At 36.2% G+C, this 4,623-nt stretch overlaps 1 protein-coding gene across 1 annotated transcript in view; it reads left to right on the forward strand.

Annotated features, from left to right (window-relative positions):
• The first annotated feature begins 73 nt into the window (after window positions 1-73).
• CHST10 (carbohydrate sulfotransferase 10) overlaps window positions 74-4,623 on the forward strand; it is a 41,284-nt gene continuing 36,734 nt past the window's right edge. The window contains exons 1-2 of the mRNA XM_023525218.1: window positions 74-447; window positions 1,791-1,959. The gene's annotated coding sequence lies outside the window, so the exon portion shown is untranslated. The remainder of the gene's footprint in view (window positions 448-1,790; window positions 1,960-4,623) is intronic.

Genomic DNA, 4,623 nt, shown 5'->3' on the forward strand with positions numbered 1-4,623 from the left:
ATCATTATAACAGACTGAATTCTGGGAACAAACCTGCGCAGAAAGCAAAATGATGAATCACTGAGTCCTGTCAATCTTAGTTGTCAATCAAGGAAGCCCACTCCTCTAAGAAAAGTAACCACCCACAGCAAAAAGGGATAAAAACCCTGAAGTCTTTGTTACCAGACCTTTTGAGCCAACCTTCTCTTGCTCAGTCCTGCTCCCACATCTGGAAGTATACTCTCCCTTCTAATAAAACTTTTCTTTTCTACTGTATTTCAGTGTCTTGCTCAATTCTTTGTTCGAGACATCAAGAACCTGGACAACACACCAGGAGAGGACCCCACCCTTCGGTAACAACTTCATCTGCGAATAAAGATAATTTTAGTTCTTTATGTCTAAACAAAAGCCTCCTGGACAATGTTGGATAGAAATGGAGAGAGTGTGTGTCTTTACCTTATCCACCGAGTAAGTATGATGTTAGCTTAAGATCTTGTGTGTGTTTGCTTTCAGTTCTGTTTTTGTCTGTCTGTTCGTAGATGCCCTTTCATATTACAAAAATTCTATGTCTAGTTGAGAATTTTATCAAAAGTGAATTTTATTAAATGCCTTTTCTGCATTTATTGAAATGATATATTCTTTATTCTGTTAGTATGGTAAGTTATGTTGATTGCTTTTCAAATATAAACCCACTTTTTGTATTCAATTTGCTATTATTTCACTTGGGATTTTTCTGTTATTGAGAAATATTGATCTATGATTTTCATTTCCTGTAATGTGAGATGCATATTGGTTTGAGAAGAGTTAAAATATGAAAAATGCATATTAATGCTTATTGTAATAATGTTCTAGATCAGTGATTTTAAAATTGTTTTTGACCAAAACAATAGGAAATACATTTTATATTCTGACCCAGTGCACATCCATGTGGGAATGTATACGTGTATGAAAACTCTGTTATTTCAATTCTCCATTCTCTTAAGTTATGGCTGGGAAGCACTAGATTGATTTTGTGATGTACTCATAGGTCACTAAGTGCAGTTTGAAAAACATCGCTTATATGTAGTAGTCACTGTATAAATGGTTGCTATTATTCATCTATAGATCTCTAACACTTGTGCACTACTTGGCATATAGGAATCACTTAATAGATGTCACTAAATGAATAAATTTTGTTATCAGTGGCCTTTAATACAGTGGTTTCAACAGAGGGTTAGGAGTAGTTTTCTTTCTTAAGACATTTACCTTGACTCACTAGGAATTAGGGTATCCCCAAATCCATGTTTTCTCCTTACAACCAATAACAAAAGAAATTTGCCAGTCACCAGTTTGAAGAGAAGGCTGTAATGCAGTTCTCTTTGGTTGTGCAAGTGCAAACTTGCTTATTCAGGCAAGGCATCTCATCACCAATTGTCACCTCGGTTAGGTAAATTACTCTGGTGGCCCCAAATTAGGTTGAATTAACTTGAATTTGGATTCCTAGTTTTCATTAACAGAAGAAGCTCATGACCATGATGCAGCATTGAACAAGAGTCTGGGTACACAAAACAAGTCAATCAAATTCAAGGGGAATTATCAAACTCTCAGATCAGTTTCCCACGCTAGGAGAAGTTAATGTAACCAACTATGCTTTTCAGTGGTGTATTCCAATGCATTGAATTACTCTCAAAACCCTCAGGCGAGCTTTGAAAAAGAAGAGCTTTTGACCATCCAGTCACAAGTGAGTCAATCACTGGGATGAAGGGGAACAACACGGATTTTGACCAAATGGGAAATACCATAAAACACTAGTATTCTTTTATGTGTTTCAGAATCACTCAGTCCTAGAAGTTCTCAAGTGATGGAGATCATGCGCATAGGCCACTAACAGCAGCTTGTTTCTATACAACACTGCATCATTGCCAAGGACCCAGGAGTACCTTTAAACTCTGGAAACAGGACTTGGGCTAAAACTCCGAATGGGGAACTGAAAAAGAAAGGGTATGTGAAAAGGGGTTTTAGTACAACTGATGTAGTATTTCTCTACTCTATCCCCACAAAACCTGTTCCTAAATTCATATTGTATCTTACAGGCAGTAAGTACTGAGGACAGCCAGTAATTCAGGTCCTTTATTAGACCAGTGTTTCCAAACCTGGCTGCTCACTAGAGTCATCTGGGGAGGTTTTAAAAATTAGGGTGTCCGGGTTTCACCTGGACCCACTGAGTAAAAATCTCTAGGGGACAGCCCATGGATCCGCATTTTTTTTACACACTCCTGATGATCAGCCAAATTTGAGAATCAGTAGCAGATGGGAACCAAGTGATTCCTTCATGGACTGAAGAATCAATGCACTTCATTGCTGCTAACTCATTACTAGGAAAAGATTTGGATGGTTAAAAAAAAAAAGAGCATGTGCATGCTGAATTTCCCACTTTCCACTTGATGTAGAGCTTTTTCTGATAACAATCCTGAAACAATCTTTAGCAATAAGTCAGCGAGAGTCTGTTACCCATTGACACTCAGTCTATTCATGCTTTGTTATTAATAGATCTCATCTGAGCATACATTTTTCTATGCTTTGTGAACTTAATGATAGAAGAGAGGACCAATTTTTCAAAGTGCCAACCTAGCACTACATTACCATAAGAGATGATCCCACTGTTCCACTGTTGCATTCTGAGCAGCATACCTTGGATGAAAATAGTTCCCATCCTTCCATGATTGGAGAGAAAATAGTATATAATATTGGTTTATAACATTACATAAGTTTCAGGTGTGCAACAGTATAATTCGGCATCTCTATATAGTGTATCACACTCACCACCAAAATTCTAGGTTCTATCATATTGACCCCCTTTACTCATTTCACTCTCCTTCATTCCCCTTCCCCTTTGGCAGACCTGTTGTCTGCCTCTATGATTTTGTTTTTGTTTTTATAGTCCACATGAGTGAAATCATACAGTATTTGTCTTTTTCCATCTGACTTATTTCACTTAGCATAATACCCTCTAAGTCCATCTACGTTGTCATAAATGGCAGGACTTCACTTTTTCTATGCTGAATAATATTCCATTATATATATTCCATTGTGTGTGTATGTGTATGTGTGTATGTGCTTTACATATTAGTATTTGCATATTCAGATAAATACCCAGAAGAGGAATTGCTGGGTCATATGGTAGTTCTATTAATTTTTTGAGGCACCTCCCTACAGTTTTCCATAATGGCTGAACTAATTTACATTTCCACCGAGAGTGTGCAAAGGGTTACCTTTTCTCCACATCCTCTTCAGCACTTGTTGTTTCTTGATTTATTGATGATAGCTATTCTAACAAGTGTGAGGTGATATCTCATTTTGGTTTTGATTTGCATTTCTCTAATAATTAGTGATGTTGAACATCATTTCATGTTGTCCATCTGTAGATCTTCTTTGGAAAAAATGTCTTTTCAGATCCTCTGCCCTTTTTATTAATTGGGTTGTTTGTTTATTTGTTGTGTGAGTTCTTTATGTATTTTGGATATTAATCCCTTATCAGGTGTGTCATTTGCAAAAATATTTTCCCATTCAGTAGGTTGCCTTTTCATTTTGGATGGTTTCTTTTGCTGTGCAAATCTTTTTAATTTGATGTAGTCTTCCTTGTTCATTTTTGCTTTTGGTTCCCTTGCCATTGGAGTCAGATCCACAAAAACATTAAGACCAAAGTCAAGGAGCTCATCACCCATGTCTCCTATGTATTTTATGGTTTCAGATCTTATATTTAAGTCTCGAATCCATTTTCAGTTAATTTTTGTGTATGCTTCAACCAACTGGATGGATAGGTAATTATCCAACTATATGCCACATACAGAAAGAATCTACTTACTCATTTCTTATTTTTTGTCCTTATTTTTTCCATAGATGAATGTTTCTGACATTTTTCATTCTATACTTTACTACTTTTCTATGGGACTTAAACCCAGATGTAAACATATATTCCCTACAACAACTCTGCATAGATTCAGGTCCAGCTTCCATAGAATAACGAACTATTAGTACTGGAAAAAGGGACATAGCAGTCATTATAGACTAGAAAATTGGGGCCCAGAAGTTAAGTGATTTACCAGAGTCTATATCAAAGCCAGAGTGGAAATTGTATCTCCTATTAGCTGAGCAGTCTTTCCACCTACTGTTCTGTTCACTAGATACATACAACGAAGTGAACTGCAATATACATGAGGTTACTGTTAAAATCACTACATGGCCACATTTTAATAAAATTTTTATTGAGATATATTTCACACCCTAAAACTCACCCATTTAAAGCATACAGTTCAATGGCTTTTAGTATGTCAGCAGAGTTGTACAGCAATCATAACCCAAGTTCAGAATATTTTCATCATCCCCCTAAAGAAACACTGTATCTATTAGTAGTTATTCCCAAATCCTGACCCCCATTCCAACTCCAGGCAACCATTTCCTTCCTTACTCCTTACAAATAGGTTTGCCTATTTTGGATATTTCATATAAATGAGAACATACAATACGTGGTCCTTTGTGTCTGGCTTTTATTAGCATAATGTTTTCAAGGCTCCTCCATGTTGTAGCATGAATCAGCATTTCATTCCTTTTTTTTTTTTTTTGCCAAGTCATATTCTACTGTATAGATATACTAATTTTTTTTTT

This window comes from Pteropus vampyrus, unplaced genomic scaffold (assembly GCF_000151845.1).
Source record: "Pteropus vampyrus isolate Shadow unplaced genomic scaffold, Pvam_2.0 Scaffold541, whole genome shotgun sequence".
NCBI lineage: Eukaryota > Metazoa > Chordata > Mammalia > Chiroptera > Pteropodidae > Pteropus > Pteropus vampyrus.